Source organism: Eleutherodactylus coqui, chromosome 6 (assembly GCF_035609145.1).
Source record: "Eleutherodactylus coqui strain aEleCoq1 chromosome 6, aEleCoq1.hap1, whole genome shotgun sequence".
NCBI classification, from domain to species: domain Eukaryota; kingdom Metazoa; phylum Chordata; class Amphibia; order Anura; family Eleutherodactylidae; genus Eleutherodactylus; species Eleutherodactylus coqui.
Window position 1 is genome coordinate 196,521,345 of NC_089842.1, and position 20,343 is coordinate 196,541,687.

The following is a 20,343-nucleotide window of genomic DNA, read 5'->3' on the forward strand; positions in this document are numbered from 1 at the left end:
ACGAAGAGGGTGTTCTTTCAAAAGATTCAGAGAGCCGTCTGAGACGCTGGTGAAGGAACTTAAAAGGAAGAGGAGGAGGTTCTGGGTTCACTGTCTGGTGTTGCAGCATGCCTGTAGGGCCATTTCAACTGCCTTTGAGACGCTATCCAGAGAAGTTCACTGCTTTCTGTCATCTGTTGGTCACATAGTTCGACAGACTTCTGGAGGAGGTGCGTCTTGGATTAACATAGGCTGATACTAACATGCGTTGGTGTAGTCCTCCTGAGAAATGGCTCCTGGTCACTCTTGGGTAAAAACACATACTGTTGTGTTTTGTAAGGTCATGCGTCCCAAATGTAGTAGTGTACAGTGTGGAATCCCGTTTTCACAAACGTGTCCTTACAAGTATGGCTGTATCTTACATTTTTCCTTATTTTTTCCCTTTTTTTTCCCTACAGGTTCCTTACCACTGTGAATTAATTTGCAGCCCTGCATTTCAAGCTTCTGTTGGGCATCTCTACAATAATGGGGATCAACAGGAAGACCTGTGATGTCATTTGGCAGCGGATAAAGATGTCTGTGATGGCTCTACCCTCTCGTCAAGACTAGATGGACTTCGCTTATGGATTCAAAGCTGCAGCGCAGTTTCCAAACTGCCTAGGGGCATTGGACAGAAAACACATCCGTATGAAGAAGATGCCACTGCAGGATTCCAAAATAACAATTCTAAGCAATATTTCTCAGTAGTTCTGTTGGCTCCTGCTGATAGTAACTATCAATTTAGAATTGTGAATATCTGGGCCTATGGAAGCGCTGCAAATGCTCGCATTTTCAGTGCTTTCAGAATGGGTCAATGGCTTCTTTCCAATAAGCTGTCTCTGCCAGAATCATGCACATTCCTGGCTCTTCAGATCCACCAGCCCCACTAATTATCGTGATAGATGAGAGCACCCACATTATGCACTCCTTTGCACACAGTGGGTTGGATGCCAGGAGGTGTATTTTTAATTACTGACTCACACTGGCTTGTCGAGTGTGCATTTGCCATTCTCACCAAAAGTGGTGAGTTTTTCAGGTTACACTTCAGATGGATCACAAGAATATGTGTGTTTTGTAATTCATAAGCTGGCATGGTTCTGCATAATTTCTGACAGGACAACGATGCGGGTTGTAATGCAGAAGAGGATCAACTTGCAACTATCTTACAAGATGTTGAAGTTGACCAGACACTGCATAGCAAGTCTGCATCATCTGGTCTCTGAGTCAGAAACCTCTATGCGGACTACATAGGGACTCGCAAGGCAATGAGGACTCTTGACATATATATGTGAGTTTATATATTTTGGCCACAATATCCAAAGTTTTGAACTCTACTTTTTTAAATAATTCAGAAAGCCTTTAAAAGGTTTTAGGATGTTGCATACTTTGCCCAAAATATAAACCAATACCTCATTAATTTTTTTTTAAAATAAAGTTCTTATGTGTGCGTGCTGTTTTGGTTTAGAAAAATTCGGAAATGTTAAGGCTGCTTAACATGGGACAACTGTTGGATGGTAAAGTGCAGTCCCAGTGAAAAATTGGGCAGTGAATGCAGACTGAATGAGATTCAGATTTCATTGGCCTGCCTGCCTCCATTCATAGTAAACAGCTAGTCGTGCTGTGATAACTGACAGTCTGCTTACCTGGCCAATGTTAAAAATGAATGTCTTTGGACAATATTGTTATACATACAGAACACACATAACAGTTTTCTGTGAAAGCTTACTTTAGTAAAATCGGAAACATAAATAACTTTTATACAAAAACTTGTAAAACCAACTGTAATGCAATAAAAGTCTCCAAATTTAAAAACTACGGGACAAAGTTAGAAAAAAAATTAGAGATCCATAAAAGCTTGTTCCCCACTACCATAGTGGATGGACACCACATGTGGCCCAGGTTGTGGTTGGCCCTCTGATGCTGACGCTCTGGTCAAAGGTGCATAATGTGATTCATGCCTATGAAACTGGGCATAGTATCTCTCAGGATAATGGGAACTATGCCCAGTTTCATAGGGCATGTATTGTTGTGAGGTCACATGAGATGGGGATGGTGGAGGTGGCGGTGGTGGTGTTTCCAGTTGGCGACTGTAGCGTCTTCTCCATGAAATCCGCCACTGGTCTAATGTCTCAAAGCACCCCAAGAAGCATGAAAATGGCTGTCTGGATAGGCAGAACATGCATATTATCTAGTTTCCTCAGATTGTTCACCAATATTTTCTCAAAAGTGTCTTCCCAATTGTCTTTTTGCATGTCTGTAAATACTGCAACACCCCTTGTCCACCTGAATGGCTGGAGTGGCACCTTGGGTATCTGCGAGTGGTTGGTTGTGGTGTGTGGCCATGTTCTTCTGGGTCTGGTCTTGTTGAGGGACAGTCTTGTCCCTTTACGTGATCCCCACTTTCATGCACTTTCCCAGATGACTACCAACTTCTTTGCTTCCTCTTGGAAATTGCCACTTGTACTGTAATGAAATAATAAGTGCAGCTCTCATTGAAATTAATGGGTGCTGCGCCGGCGGTAAACAAACACAGGCGCAGAGGACCGGACACCGACATGGGACAAAGTGGATGTCAGGAGATGTCAGTATATGCTTATTTGTTATATTAGAGCACAGGGAGCTGGATTTACAGAAATTGTACAACTTGGACAACTGCTTTAAATAATACCACCTTTTATTTTATCAGCAATATAATTATAATGTTTCCTTTGCTGTTCATCAAATGAACACAAGTGGCAGTAGTGGGAAGAATATTTAGAAGTAAAAACCGGCTAATAACACAAAGCAATACTATTGTAAAGAACCATGGCCACAATATTTATTTACATTCGATTTAATTGAATATAACACCTCTTATTTATAGATTGAGAGCCAAGGTTAAAGCTACAATTAGTCCAATCTGGATGCCACTTAATTAAAAAAAACAAAAAAACCTCGATGCTGTGATTTATGAACCGATTTGAAAGGGAAATGCGGAAGAATGGGTCTACCTTGTCTTCAAAATCCAAAGGAAAAGGGCTTGGTTTTTTTTTAGTTCCCAATGGGACTTAGACATGGTTAACCTATTAGCATTATAATCAGGGGGTTCTCTTTAATCTGGTTCAATCACTGTTAGGATATTTGTTGTATTAGAATATGATCACTTTATTGTATGCTACAAAATTTCTGGTGTACAATTAAGAACAGGTTCCTTAAGGATTTCCCTAAAGTAACTCGGGGCAATTTTTCTTTTCAATATTTGGCATTAATGGCCCTTTTAGATGAGCCAATTCTCGTTTCATCATGCAGCCTGTTTAGACAGGCAGACCATCACATTCCTATGTGAACCACTGAGCGGGGAGTGTTTAAACGTAATGAGAAGCGAACACGTCTACAGTGAGGTTTATGCTGGCTGAAACTAAATGACGAACAAAAAGTGAACGATTCTCGTTCATCTTTTCGTCATTGGCTTGCGTTTAAACTGAAAAATTATTGTACAATTTTGCTCATCTTAACAAAATTTTGGATGATAATCGTTACATCTAAATGCACCTTAAGATTTTGTATTATATAGAAAATATGCTAATAAACTTGATTTTTAAAGAGAAAGGTATCTTTAATTAATGAAGAAACTCACAAATATTTTGATCCCTGGAACACCTGGTTAGGGTTCCTCTCCAGGCACAAATGAAGGGTGATAATAGTCTGTCGCTTCCTGGTCTGTAGAAAACACTTTGCAGTAGTCCTCTCACTAATATCACAGGCAGCATTACACTGAAATGTATTACCTATATGTAGATAACACAGGATTAACCAGCCCAGTGTCTGTCTTCAATGTTTCCTATTGAGTATTTCCAGTCCTGCACTTCTTACTACATTAGAGTGGTTGTCCGGTTACAGAGTCATATTTTAAAATTAGTGCCAAATGACTGAAAACAATACAACAAAGGGTATTTACCCATCCTTAGTCCTGGTAATCCAGTGCTGCAGCCTCTTGATTTTTGCAGTCTCTGTTGACAGCAGAAATCAGGTGACTGCTGCCTGCCAGTCACCATTAAGAACTCCTTGAATCATGGTGCCTTGGATGTGAGTGCTAATGCCAGGAAAATGGGCAGTGATGCTATGCTCTCTGATTGGCAGGCAGCAGTCACCTGAAATATGATTTACGAATACAGAATGGTTAAAGGCAACATAGTGAGACGGTGACGTATGTAGACCAGGCGGAGTATGGCTGGAATTTTACTATACATATGTCACAGTGGTAAAGAGCAGCATAAGGGCATTGAAAACATCAGACTATGCTGCCCATGTGAAGCAAAAAGAAGAAAAACCTCACCTTACTGCAGCTCAACACTCTCTTTAGCTTTCTCCATATGCAGGGAAGTCTCCACGCCCGTTGCCACTCAGTCCCAGTGGCTACTTTGATGCATACAGACAGGAACCTGGGCTTGTGAAAAAATTCTTCCTGCTTTATTTAATGCATGAAGTGCTTAGTACATACGAACTGAAACGCGTTGTCCAATTTCTGTCATCCTGATGTACCAAGCGCTTCATGTATTAAATAAAGCAGGAAAAAATTTTTCACAAGCCCGGGTTCCTGAAATTTTGTCTGTATGCTGCCTATGGGATTATATACCTTGTCTTGTGGTAAAGAAGTTGGTAGGTGCAGCAGATACCCTATGCCCTGCAGACACAATGAGATATACCCTGAGGAGTGTCAATGAGACAGACAGCAAATAGCGATGCAGCCAGAGGGAATTTGCCTGATAAACAAGAGAGCCACAAAGCACCAAAGTTATAAGCTATAACTAAGTGAACACATATGCTGAAGTGCTACAGTGATATTTGTAGCCTACATAATTTTGAAATAATAGATTATTATTTGCTGATTTTTGGCACAGCTACTAGAAATGAAAGAATGTTCCAGCATAGTCTAAATTGCCCTCCTTCCTGGAAGCAACTTCCAGTTCCGTGGTTGGGGAGCCACCCGATGCAATTGTAATTCTAAACAACAGCTTTTCTGTTATTCCATACATAATTTGGCTTGTCTTGGATCCCACTATCATTGATGACTTAAAGAGCATCTGTATAGAATGTCACATACACTAGAAATATGAAGCACACAGTATGTTTGCAGAGGAAGTTATGGTAGTTCTGTTGAGTTTGGCTACACTGTTTTTCAATACTATATCATGGCACCTCTACATTGCCAACTTATAGTGTCACTGTACATTTAAAGGGTAGGTGGCTTTCAGACCCTAGGTTTAAAAACCTACAACCTCAACTGCTATGTCATTGCAACTTATTTGGTAACGTTAGAGCACTTCTGGTCCTTGTTGTCTCATTGTGGAGAAGGTGAGTTTAGTACTACTATATAAACATGGGATAGAAAATTGAACGTTGCTACAGTCCATATATGACTTTCTGTGGACCTATTCATGTATAGTGAAAGACATTCTCATCTCAGAAAAACTAAATAATGTCACAAACTGTAGAGTTATTGGGTAAGTGACTCTGTACAGATAGACACTAAAATGTTATTCTTGTATGCAGAGAGTTTCTGACGTTGTAGCTGTTGTTTTTTTGCATCTGTGTTTGCATATGATGTTCACAGCAGGCAGTTGTCCTCATCCACAGACCAAATTCTTGATTTTCTTACAAAGTATGCAAAAACTTAAATATTTCATAAAAGTTTAAAGAAAGGGAACAGCTTTTTGTGTAATGAAGTGAGTGGTTGTATTTACAATTTTCTCCTCGGTTTAACAGGAACTGGCAGAATGAGTTACTTAATACTTGTAAAATATATGTAAAATGTTTTTATTCATTCAGCTTCACTAGTCACAAAGAACTGTAAAGCATTGCAGTGTATATACACACCATAATAGCTAATACTAGTGAAAAATGCTTAGAGACATGAGATTTTTATAGGCTGGCAATATAATAAAAATGAATATCAACAGATTCCACTGGTCAAAGAGAGGTTTAGCAATGTGGATTTTTTAAAATTCCTTGTTCTATCATTTTTCACCATAATCATTGGTAATGAGAAATGCATTACCCCTCGTGCCCTAAAATAAATGTTTTTCAAGCATGCATTTTAATGGGAGGAGATTGGGTAATTACTGCAAAGCAGTTGTTGGTAGCATCACTTCCATGACTAGCTTTACTGAGGTATATTCTACTGATTTAGCTGTAAATTGCGATTTTGCGTGATCGCAATTTTAACATTACAAGTCCCATAGACCCCTGCAAAAAAAAAGTTCCGAATTTCGCAGTGAAAAAAAACTGTAGTGGGTAGTCACCCTAAGGCAGGGGTCACACAGGGCGGATTTGCCGCGGTTCTGCCGCAGCAGATCCGCCGGCGGCAAAGCCGCCAGCGGCCGCTAATCTCGGGATTAGCCAGCCATGTGGACGAGGTTTCCCCGAAACCTCGTCCACACGGGACGGCTAATCCGCTGCGGTAAATCCGCCGCAGCCGCGGTTTCAAAAGAAGCAGCATGTCTGTTTACAGACGGTTTTTTGTTTATTTATGTTACGGCCGCGCTCTCCTCTATGGGAGAGCCGGCCGCAACGGAAATGCATGCGGCCGGACCGCTTCAAAGCCGCCGTGGCTTAAACCGCGGCGGTTCTCCCGGCGGAAATCTCGCGGTTTTTGCTGCGGCCAAACCGCGAGATTTCTGACGGGAATCCGCCGTGTGTGAACCCAGCCTAAGGCTGGATTCACAAGAGTGTATTACGGGCGCATTGAGGAATCCGTTAAACGGGCAAGTATCTTGGCCCAGCTGCGGATATCCGGACCCTAACTCAGAGCATCATAGATTGCTATGATGCTCTGAGTTCAGGTCAGAAGATCTTCAGTCAAGCGAGGACACGTGTCTGTATTGCGGGTGCATAAATGTGTCTGTAATACGCTCTTGTAAAACTGGCGTAGCAGGTATTGCCGAGCATGAAAACCCATGGTGGCAGTCAGAGAGTTAATGGGCAGTCTGAAAGTGGAGGAATGTAAGGAGGTAAGACACTTCTTCCAACTTCGCATTTGGGTAACACTGGTTGTTGCTTTCCTCTACAAGCTTTCCTGAAATGTCATGACTTTCAATGCAGATGCAGGTGTTGTTCAATCCTCTATTCCCAGGCTGCCTTCCTGCAAGGAGGTCATAGTTGGAGAATACAAGTTTCTGAAGCAATGAATGAAGAGGAATTCATTTTTGTGACTATTACCTCTTAATCCTTTATTTTATCTCACATGATCCACAGAGCAGAACTAAAACCCTGAGGTTGTTCACAGAGCGACAAAACAAATGTATACGCATAATATAACCCATAGACTCATAGAGAGTTTACAGACATCTAGAATTCCAGTGCACTTTTTGGAAGACAAATCAAAAACTAACATCCTACTATAATAGTAAGAATGTCATGGATACCAATAGCTACTGTCTAGAAACACGTACTCTAGTTAGAATATATCATTACCGATATGATAAGTCCAAGATGAGATGCTGAGATACATATGTCGCTTATCGCCATGTAATGAGAGATACAGGACGTCTTTAGTGCTTTTGTAAACTTTAAGCATGTCTGCAAAGCGCAAGAAATATTCAGACAAAGACGCAAAAAAAGAAAAACTATTCGGTAAAAAACAAATTACAGAACTGTATGGATATATGACCAGCCAGCTACATGCAAGGGAAAGACCATTTTGTACACTGTTAACGTATACTCTATTTTCAATGTGACCGAGAGTATCCCGGGCCGCTTCACAGGTTACCATGCTCGGGAAGTATGACCACTTGGAGTCCATTCTCATGTACACAGAAATGGATATTTGTAACTAATTCAGAAGGAGAGATATAGTTCAATAGCTTCTTTTTTGTGAATATGTGGTGCAATAAGTACTGGAAATGACTTCTGTCTATTTTGCAACATTACATTTTATTTGTATGTGCTAGGATGTGATTCCCAGGTCCAAAATGCATAAAACAGCATTGTAAGACAGTGGTATGTGTGGACCAGGTAGACTATGGTCAAAATTTTGGTGTAGAAACACCATAATGGCAGCGGCAACATAAAGTCAAAGATACCAGTTCTGACTGCCTATGTGTTTACGGGTGGTGCAGTTGGTTAAAACAAGGAGAGTGACAGCAAGTAGCACAACACAGAGGAAACTGCACATTGGTCCGTAGACATTGTGGGAGTGTCAACTGACGAGTACTAATCCATGAGGACAGAGAGCAGTATCCAGTTCTTACCAAGAGCAAAACACCTGGAGAAGGGAAGAGTCATACCACACCATAGTAGAGAGCTATAACTGTAAATAAGTAACTTTAGTATTTTGCATCGTTGACTGTTAGCTTCTTCCTCGTTAGTATAGTGGTGAGTATCCCCACCTGTCACACGGAGACTAGGGTTTAATTTACCGACAGAGAGTGCGTCAACCTTTACAGGTTGCCATGGGAGATGATGAGTTCTCTTTCAATGGAAGTCTTCAAAGAGAGGCTGGACAGACATCTGTCTGGTATGTTTTAGTGATCCTGCATTGAGCTGGGGGTTGGACCCGATGATCCTGAAGGTCCCTTCCAACTCTACCATTCTATGGTACTAAGTAACGAGCATTCATTATTGTGTCCAGGGGTCATACTTCCCAAGCATGGCAACATGTGATGCGGCGGGGAATCCTCTTGGTCACATTACAAATAGGGTGTATACTGACAGGGTGCAAAATGGTCTTTCCATTATATGTAGCTGGCTGGTCATAAATTTGTTTTCACTGAATAGTTTTTCCTTTTTTGTGTGCCTGTCTGAATATTTCTTGAACTCTACAGACATGCTTAAAGTTTATGAAAACACTAAAGACATCCTATGTCTCTCATTACATGGCGATAGGCTAAATAAATAGTTATCCCTAATCATTCGAGACAGTATCTCGGCATCGCATCTTGGTCTCTGTGTCACATGCTCCGTAAAACACATTATCTAATTCATTTTCATGCCTTTCCAGATTTTTGAAATTTGTAGATTTTATGGGTAAATGTATCTTCTCTGGGGCTCTTTTAAAGTGTTCATCTTCTTAAGTCTCCCTCTAATTCTTTTCTGATTTAAGAATGTGAGGACAGATCTGTTTGCAAAGACTATCATGACAGATGCCATGTTACAAATGGCTGCCTGATGAAAGCAAGTGTGTGCTAATAGGTTAGCATCTCATCGGACATCACCCACCTGCTCGACTGGCCTTATAAATTGCAAACACATTGCTTCTGCTTTTGCAGACCCTTATGTGAACTCAAGGTCATTAGCAGGGCTAGTGGGGTAATGTTGGAGGCCTGAGACATATCGGAGATAACTGTGGAAGAGTCAGCATCATTGGGTTATGTTACCCACAGGCAGACAGGCTTGTAAACAGGTTAAAAATGGAGATGGAATGAGGAATAATTGTTTACTATTGAAAACTCCTATGCTTCATTTGATAAAATAAGCTAGTCATTTGGGAACATTTTTGAAAGTTAGAAATGAGCGGTTATGTCACAACAGTTTTTATTTTCCTCAGATATAAATTATAGACTGCCATTTACTGGTTGTTTTTGGTAGCAACATATGATGTACCTGTTTGCATATCTTTTAAGTGGTCCACATGGATCATCTTCTAGAAACTTTCAGTTTTATAATCAATCAATGGTAAAATCTGCATTTGCAAGTTACAATTTTCCAAACTACCAGCAAACAGAAGGTTTAACAAAGTATTTCAAGCATGGATAATAATCAGATATATGCCGCCATCTTCAAATGTAAATTTCATTGCTGCTGGAATGCCACTGACCCACCCATATATTGTGTGGCAACTTCATCCAGTAGACCTGGTGCTGTATTTGTCCATAGCCTTATTATGTACATATTATGACTAGTGTTTATGTGACAACATGGCAATATTTAGGTTAAGCCATGGCTGCATTCTTTGTATATGCATCTGAGTCAAGGAGGAGCTGAGCTATCATTACGGTAGCAAAATTTGAGAGTATATAAGTAAGCTTATCTATTTGTATTATCCACTTGGCCACTTATTGCCAATACTAAAAAAATATTGAAAGGGATTATCTGGGACTTTGATAGTCCTGGAGTCATCAATATCAGATAGGTGTGGATCCAAGTCCTGGCATCCATGTTAAAGGGTTTTTTTTTTTAACCCCCCCCCCGTTCGGCGCGAGACAACCCCGATGCAGGGGTTAAAAAAACAACCCACACAGCTCTTACCTGAATCCCGGCGGTCCGGCGTCTTCATACTTACCTGCTGAAGATGGCCGCCGGGATCCTCTGTCTCCGTGGACCGCAGGGCTTCTGTGCGGTCCATTGCCGATTCCAGCCTCCTGATTGGCTGGAATCGGCACGTGACGGGGCGGAGCTACACGGAGCCGGCATTCTACACGAGCGGCCCCATAGAAGACTGCAGAAGACCCGGACTGCGCAAGCGCGGCTAATTTGGCCATCGGAGGGCGAAAATTAGTTGGCTCCATGGGAACGAGGACGCCAGCAACAGAGCAGGTAAGTATAAAACTTTTTATAACTTCTGTATGGCTCATAATTAATGCACAATGTACATTACAAAGTGCATTATTATGGCCATACAGAAGTGTATAGACCCACTTGCTGCCGCGGGACAACCCCTTTAATTGTTTGAAGGGGCTGTCTCCTCTTCCTTGGCCTGTGATGTCATGTACATCAGTAAGATACGTTTTCTGCAACTCAATCCCTTTCAAGTGAATGGATTTGAGCTGCAATATCAGGCACTGCCGCTTCAAAGGTATAGTGTTGTGTCTAGTATACAATGAAAAGACCACAGCACCCACCTAAGTGTCACAACCCCTTAAAACATCTGATTGGTGGGGTGTTAGGAGTCACACCTCCACCTATCTAATATTGAGGACCCATCCTAAAGATAAGTCATCAATATCAGAAGTCCCAGATAACTCCTTTAAACTTGGACTACTTGTTTAACTTGCAAGGAACTTCACAAATGGTATTGATGATTTTCATGTATGAACAATCAATTGTTTTCAATGATAAATTATAGTCTTATTTTTTACCATTGATCATTTTGTGCTTTTACACTGGCTAATTATCACTACATTTTCAAGGAAATATACAAATGATAACAATAATCAATAGGTGTAAATGGGCCTTAAAAAAATGAAAGAACCTGATTATTCAATGCATGTACTACAATAAGTTAAAATAATGACCTAACTATAACATGCACCTAGGATGTCTAATAGCTCATCGATCAACACTTATTGTTCAACCATTGCTATTGTCTTGAAGCATTGGGACCTAGGTTCAAATATAAATAGGTTATATGTTCTTTCATCTCATGTATGCTTCCAAGATATTCTCCTGTATTCCAAAAAAAAAAAAATCATAGGTTTACTGGTTGCATATGAAGTTGACCCAATTATATATGCAATGGTGAGGCAGCTTTGGTGCACTTGAAGGCAGAGGGCTGAAAGAGCCAGACGACTGAAGACAAAGTCCCTTTTTTTTTTGTTATTGGGTTGCAAGAAATCTCCTCTAGAAGAACTTCATTATTGGCACACATAGGAGTGGGGAAATGGGTTAAGGGGCATAAAATGGATGTCGTAGGTGGCAAAATTCTGTACCATTTTATCTTTACTATAAGCCCCCCCCCCCTTTTATCTATGGCACTGCATGTATATTAGTGATAGAGCGATTACATTCTGAACCCAATTGGAGATACAGACTGTTGAGAAAGAATACACTACTTTGCTATATGTTAGCATTATTTAATATATACTATATAAAGAACAGGTTAGAGAACCACATAGTACATATTTTATTTTCTAGCAGATCCATATTTTGCTCTAGATATTCAAGGTCCAATGCCTTGGGGATGATTAGTAGGGATTGGCACTGGTAAAAAAAAAGAATTTTCTTTTAATTTTAGCTGCTGTCTCTTGTTTTTCTTTCTCCAAACATGGCGCTTCTCATTTAAGCCAAAAAGCTCTATTTTGATCTCATCCATTCACAGAACATTGTTTCAATAGCCTTCTGGCTTGTCCAGGTGATCTTTAGCAAAATGCAGAAGGGAAGCAATGTTTTATGGAGAGCAGCAGCTTTCTCCTTGCAATCCTGCCACACACACCATTGTTGTTCAGTGTCCTCCTGATGGTAGACCCGTGAACATTAATATTAGCTAATGCAATTTAAAGTAAGTTGCTTAGATGTTACCTTGGATTCCTTTGTGACTTACAGGACTATTATACACCTTGCCCTTGACATGGTCTTTGTTGGTCAATCACTCCTGGGAATGGTCTTGAATTTCCTCCATTGGACACAATCTATCTGACTGTGGATTGGTGGACTCTGAACTCTGAACTTTAGATGTGGTTCTGTGAATTTTTCCAGTCTGATGATCTTCAGAAAACTCGTTTGTCAATTCTATGGTGCACTTCACAAACATGTTGTGAGGATCAGGCTTTGATCCCTGTTCTTTACCTAAAACAGATTGCCTCCTCACACCTGATTGTCATCCCATTGATTGAAAACATCTGACTCTAATTTCACCTTAAAGTTATTTGCTAATCCTAAAGGTTCACATATTTTTGCCGCTCACAGACACGTGATATTGGATCATTATCCTCAATAAATAAATTAACAAGTCTAAAGGCCCATTTACACTGGACGAGTGTCGGGCAATCGATGCCCGACGCTTGTCCCTGTGTCTCTGCGCTCCCGTGCTCCAGCACGGGACCTAGCACTGCTGGCTTGCACATGGAGCTGCCAGCAGGGGGGCAAGGCAGTGCAGGAGATTTCTCTCCTCTTGCTCCTCCACCCCTCTTCATTGAGATACACAGCGGCCGTTTGCTATGGAACGGCGGCTATTTAAACTTAACGATGAGCGATCAGCTTCATCGCTCATCTTTTATGTTGCATTAATTGTATGGGCAAGAAAAGATAGGACTTACCCTATTTTTCCCTTACCAGTGGGAAAGATAGGGTAGAACCTATCTTCTAGCTATTTTTTTTTCAAACTCCTGCACAAAAACCTCATGCAGGCGCAGCTACGCTCCATACCGGTGAGTAGGATGATAAGATTTAGGACTTCTTCACACGACCATATTTGCATGTGTTTTTGCGCATGTAAAATATACAAGTGCAATGTGTAGAGAATAGAACCCATTGATGTCAATAGATTCGATCTCATGGGCGTGTTTTGTGCGTTCATTTAGCAGAAAAAAAATAAGACCCGCTCTGTCCTTTTGCGTATTGAGCAGTACAGACCCCCCCATAGAATTCTATGGGAGATGCACAAATATGCAAGGGGTTGCATGAAACACTGTGCAAAACCACAGAAAAAAAACCACATGTGGACCTCATTAGACTAAATAGGAAGGGATGTGTCACACATGAAAAATGTGCAAAAATACAGCATAATGCTTACACACGCATGCAAATCAACCTCATAAACCTAATTCATAGCGCAAATAGTGAGTGTTTTCACGTATATGCCCTTAAATGCAGTTTAATAGATTTTCTGCTGCTTGAACCGGACGTCAGCCTGTATATCAGTTCTTGATTCATTCCAATTATCGTACATATGGGAAGTCCATCCGTTCTTTCCTGATGTACATGCATCAGCCACATCGCTTCTACTCTATAGTAAGTAAAACCCCAGAGCTTTCGTTACTTAGGAAGGTAAATTACGCAATGTTTTAATAAAAATGACGCACGTTAACTGTTATTATTGCTCAATTTATCAGGTGCTTTGTGATATGATACAGTACATGAGTCCCACTACATTTTAGACTAGTGTTAGACAATAATGGCTATAAATGACTAACATACAAAAATGTCTGTTTCGGAAGGATAATAGATATATAGGTAAGAAAATTTTAAGACTTGGGAAAATAAACAGATGGCTGACGGAGAAAACAGAAGGACAGATTGGTATCTGGGCACTTGCTGTCAGTTGGATTGGCGATTGTTTTTGGGTGTGCAGACTTTGAGGACTAGGACACAGGTACGTAGTGCCAGATCCAGCACACATAGCCACACATAGCCAGCTGTGCGCCGCTTCCCTGTCCTACTGCTCCCACTCGGCAGACTTCACACAGTCTGTTCCTCAGCAGATGTTCAGTACTGGATGAAAAGAAGGCCGCTAGGGAATTCTATCACTCGGCAGGTAGGGGAATCGCAGCAGCTGCACGATATCACAAATAATAATACTATAATAATAACAGTACTAATATCTATCATGGGGATGATCAAATGGATGGCTTCATTTCAAGTTATTTAAGAGGACACCTGCAGTTACAGTAAACTATGTAGGTTGTGGAAATCTTAACATGCTATCATACGATATAAAGTCTGTAGCTATTGTTTTTAGAGATTACTTTGTTGCAGGTCACAACTTCAAACTAAAACAATTTAAGAAAACAAATTAAATTATAGAAAATCTGTCTCGGAGCATCTTCTATAGAACATCATTTACAGATACTCTAATAATTAGGTACAACTCATTGGAGTAAAAGGGGAAATTATTGCTGCTGAACAACGATAATCGATGATAATGATGAGCCGGGCAACGTGTCTTTCAGGGCTTAAAATCACGGCTGCATAACAGGATGAAACAAAACATTGATTTCAATGGTTTCGTTTTGAGAGAGATAGCTCCTGCTCTATCTTCCTTTTTTTTAAAAAACTCGTGCACTACGCCCATGTCTTTTTGTCCTTATAGTCACTTGCTCCCCAACGTGTCTACTGGAGAAGTCTATGCACGGTTTAAAAATCTGTATTGCGGCTTGTAGTGACATGGTGGCCATGTTTTTCTGATATCTACCTGGATGCTGCATACTGGTATGCTACCTGAGAGTCATACCTCTAAGAGAGGGTTTGGGGTGTGGTTCCTTATCTGTGCTACCAACAGCAGGTGTAGAGGGCTTTATATTCCTAACCCTCTCTTTCTCCCTTGCTATTTATTTCAGTTCAGTTGGAGGTGTACTTGGATCATATTGGAACCTCTATCCTGGGTGAAAGCTTTCCACATTCAGTAAAGTGCTGTTTTTTCTTTTCCTTTTCCTTTCATTAGTCTTTACACTTTTTCTTTGCAGTGTTTAGTGCATCTCTCTAGATGCTTTTTCAGGGATAGTCAGGTCCTAGTTAAAGACCGTGGGGTTGTCCTTACCAGGATACCTACCCAGCATTTAGGCAGGGGTTCCCCATCCCCCTGATTTGTAAGGGACAGGTTTCTGCATCTAATTTTGCCTGAAGTGTTGTAGTGTATTTCAGCATAGTATTGTGTGTGCGTTTTGCGTTTCAGTGTGAATACTGCCCTGTGTTCGTCATAGGCATGGTGCTCTTGTGCCGCACGAACATGACAATTTGAGTTTTTTTCAGATCCTTGTACTTGTGCTCTCCTTTAGACTCCCTTAAGGTTCGTTTACACCAAAAGATTATTGTTTGTTGCTAGAATTCCACAATTACGCTCAACTCTCCCAAAATTAATTACCAAAAATCGGCAGCACTTAATATCTCTCTTGGTGACAGAGCTCAAAGAATCCTTTTCCTTTCGTTGGTCTACTATCCACATAAAATATTAAGGTATTTCCTTTCGTTGGGCTACTGACCACAGACGTGAAGGATTTATATATGGCCAATTTCCACAACCTATTGAACTAAATTAGATGGGACTTGAACAATTGGACAAAAGGCCTATTCTCGTGGCTGGGCAGATGTTCCATTTTCAAAATGAATGTCCTCCCACGTAGCCTCTATGTCTTTCAGGCACTACCCATCTCTATTCCCAGGCTCTTCTTCAAACACCTAAACTCTTTAATGAACAAATTTGTCTAGGCACATAAATATCCACGTATTGCCAGGTCTACTCTTTACAGACCTAAACTGGAGACAGTACCACTGTCTCCATGGCAGATTATTTAACTCTGTCACTTTCTCAGTTCACTACCCTCCCCATGAATGTCGTTTACAGAGGAACCAAAACATAAAATTTACACCTTCATGCATAAATCCTCTATATCCAGTAGATTTCAAGCCTCAGGGTTGAAGATTCTCTCTCGCTGGTACTGGGTTCCCTCCCACCTCCACACCATGATGCCTTCTGTATCTCCACTTTGCTGGAGATGCGGAAGAGAACGAGGTACTCCGATGCATATCTTTTAGGAGTGTCCTGTATTGGCTGGCTTCTTCTCGGAGGTCTGCATTACATACAAATTTATAAAATTTCATATTACTTAAATCTCCATCGTTTTTGCTGAACTTGAGTGACATTTGAATATTCACCTGTAAGTGCTCTGTGGTACGTCATCTGGTGAATGCAGCTCGGGTATGTATCCCAAAGCTTTGGCGTGAGTCAGTGCCACCTCGGGTCATTTCATGGTTTAATATGATACAGGAAATTAGACAGATGGAAGACCTTTTGCTGTCTCTTAACCCCTTACTGACCAAGCCTGTTTACGTCTTAATGATCAAAACATATTTTGGAAATCTGACATCTGTCACTTTAACATAGAATAACTCTGTAAAGGTTTTGTATATCCAAGTGATTCTGACATAGTTTTTTTCGCCACATATTGTACTTCATTTAGGTGGTAAAAGTAGGCCAATAGAATTTGTGTATATTTATTAAAAGTGCCAAAATTGGGGGAATTGTTCTTTTGTTATTTTTTCACATTTTCAACTGCAATATCTCAAATGTGTGCAAACATAATATGCAAATTTTTGATGAGTTATATATTTTCATCTGTTTACTTTATTCTGGATGCACATTTGAAAAACTTTCGTTTTTTTAACCATTTAGGAGACGTACAAATTTAGCATTATTTATTAACATTTTGAGGAACATTTTGTTTTCTTACACCAAGCCAAGATTGCAAAGGCTCATAAGTGTCGGAATTGTAGATACCCTCATGAATGACCCAATTTAAAAAAATAAAAATTTCATATTTTTGAAAATATGTCATATAGTGCACATGAAAATGAGGATTTGCACCCCAAAATGGATACCCCTGTTTGTCTTGTGTTCAGAAACATACCTATTGTGGCCCCAATCTTATGTCCGTATGCGCAACGGTGCCTAGATCGAAAGAACAGACATTTTGGTTAAAGGCGATTTAGGCTCCATTACTCACTCATAGGGCCCTTGAGCGGCCAAAATGACAGAGAACCCCACAAACAACCCCATTTTGAAAACTAGACCCATTAATGAATTCATCTAAGGGTGTACTGCGTATTTTGACCCCACAGTTTTTGAATCAATCTAAGCAAAACAGAAGGAAAAATATTATGATTTTCGTCTTTTTTGGCAATTGCATCATTTTAGAAACAGAACATCAAACTTTAACTGTCTTTTAAATTTACATGATCAGCATTATCCGTTGGATAACGGCAATCAAGTGACCGGAGACCGCTCACTGCAGCTCTTGGTCACTGCTCCAGGCTCTTGGCTACCTTTAGTAGCCAGCAGCAAGGAGATTTCAAATTTCCTGGGCCCTCCCCAGCTTCTGTGCTTGTGTCCAGCATTTTGGCGACGGGTGCATGTGCTGAAGCTGTGGAACGGTCCACAGATAAGGATCCTTTTGAGGGACATCGCCGGAGATATTAGTTGAGTAATTTCACCTCCCCTCATGAATCGGATCCATGTTGGGAGGTAAAACTTACAAGGGGCCTCGTGTGGTGCAGAGTGTTAAGGCAGCAGTATGGAGTCCTAAGCTCTCATGACCTGAAAGTTGCAGGTTCAATCCCAGCATGGTTCCGGTAGCCAGAGGCTGAGTCAATGTGGTTTAAGGTTGACTCAGCCTTGCATCCTTCTGAGGTCGGTAAAATGAGTACGCAGCTAAAAAAATTACCTGAAAGCACTGTGGAACAAGTTGGCGCTATACAAATATTTGTATACAAAGTCCTGTCCCCCCCTTTTTTTTTAACTTTTACATGATCGCCGTTATCCATTGGAAAATGGCGATCACGTGACCAGGGACTGCGTATCGCGGTTCCCCATGAAATCTCCAGGCTCATCTACATTTAGTAGCCAGGAGCAGGAAGATTTTAAATTACCCCGGTAATCCGCGGCTTTTGCGCATGCGTCCGCCATTGGGGCGACCAGCGTGTGCACAAAAGCCTGGGTAAGGTCCGCGGATAAATCCGGGGGCCTTAGGTGCGTCATTTCATCTCCCCTCACGGATATAATCTGTGTGGGGAGCTGAAACTTCAACTTTTTTTCTTTTTTTTTTTTTTACACTTTTTTTAACTTTTACATGATTGCTCTTGAGAATCCATTGGATAACAGCGATCATGTGACCAAGAATCGCATACAGTGGCTCCTGATGAAAGCTCCATGGTGTCGGCAACTCATACTAGCTGGGAGCAGGGAGTTTTTAAATTTCCTGGGCCTCCCAGCTCTCTGCACATGTGCGCGACGGAATGATGTCTGGCGCATTCTGGAGGACCGGAACACCACGGGACATCGTAGAGAACTTGGGTGAGTATTCCTTAACCCCCTTTATGGATCCGATCGCTCTACACCCCTAACCTATTGCCTTCCCTTTCCCACTTTACCTCAATTTTCTTTTTCTCCTCCTCTATATCCCTCCCCCCTCATGATTCCTAATTAAGGGTGACTACCCACTACAGTTGTTTTACACTGCGAAATTCGCAGCGTTTTTTTCCTCCAGGGGTCTATGGGACTTGTTAATGGTAAAATCGCGATCGCGATTTTGCGCGATCACGATTTTAACATTAACAAGTCCCATAGACCCCTGGAGGAAAAAAACTATGTGAATTTCGCAGTGAAAAAGAACTGTAGTCGATAGTCACCCTTAGATTACTGTTAAAATAATATCTGCAAAGAAGAAAACATTGGCATATCTGCAAATAGTGTTTTCATGTTGATTCATGGATATACTGCTTATTTTACTTGAATATACTCTAGACATGTGTGTCACTCAGCGGATATCAAACTGCAAATTTTTCTGTTAAATGAAAATTACAAATAAAGAATTTATAAGAAGAAAAAAGATTCTTGTTTGAAGGAGTGAATGACGTCATCGTTAGCTTTCGCTCTTGTTCAGCCTGTCCATACAGGCAGATACAGCGTTGCATCGTTCAAATGGGAATCGTTCAGTTGTTCAGTCCCTGTATGAGTGAATGAGAGGGACTGAAGGAGCGCTGTTTAAACTGAACGATGAGTTAATGACCCCATGGTTTTATGCCTGCATAAAATGAACAAAAAGTGATAATTATCGTTCATCGTCAGAGTGCATTTAGACTGAATGTTTATCGTTCACTTTCTCTCGTTAGTACGATTTTTGATCGCTTACACTGTGCAACAAAAATTTTGTAACAGAAAGTAATTGATAAGTTTCTGTAAAATTAAAATCTGCTGATGACACCGGTAGACTGAATAATAGCAGCACCTCTCATTTTCAAGTTATTTAACCCCTTAGTGACCAGGCATTTTTTTTTTTTTCGTTTTAAAAAATCGTAACTCCTTTACTTATCCATCAACATAGCTGTATGGCTTGTTTTTTGTGGAACGAGTTGTATTTTTCAATGCTACTATTTACTGTAACATATAATGTACTGAAAAACTTCTCAGTGGAGTAAAATGAAAAAAATAAATAAATTCCGCCATGTTTCGGTGCATCTTGTTTCTACTGCCCACAAACTGCAACAACAATAACCTGATAACTTTATTCTACAGGTCGGTACTAGAGATGAGCGAACGTACTCGGTAAGGCCGATTTCGCAATTGAGCACCGCGATTTTCGAGTACTTCACTACTCGGGTGAAAAGTACTCGGGGGCGCTGTGTGGCGGGGCGTGGCGTGGTGGAGCGGGGGGTAGCAGCGCGGAACAGGGGGGAGCTCTCTCTCTCTCCCTCTCCCCCCCACTCCCGTCTGCAACCCCCCGCTCACCCACAGCACCCCTGAGTACTTTTCACCCGAGTAGTGAAGTACTCGAAAAACGCGGTGCTCGATTGCGAAATCGGCCTTACCGAGTACGTTCGCTCATCTCTAGTCGGTACGATTACTACGATATCAAACTTATGTAGTTTTTTTTTTGCTGTACTACTTTTATTTTTCTTCAAAGACATTTAATTTTTTAAAATAGTTTTCTGCCGCCATGTTCTGTACGTAATAACTTTTTTATTTTTCCATCCACATAGTTGTGCAAGGGCTCATCTCTCGCGGGATGTCCTGTAGTTTGTGTTGGTACCATTTTGAACTATATATAACTTTTTGAACACTTTTTATTGCAGATTTCTTGGAGACAGAATGACCAAAAAAGTGCATTTCTGGTGTTCTTAATTTTTTTTTGGACAACGTTC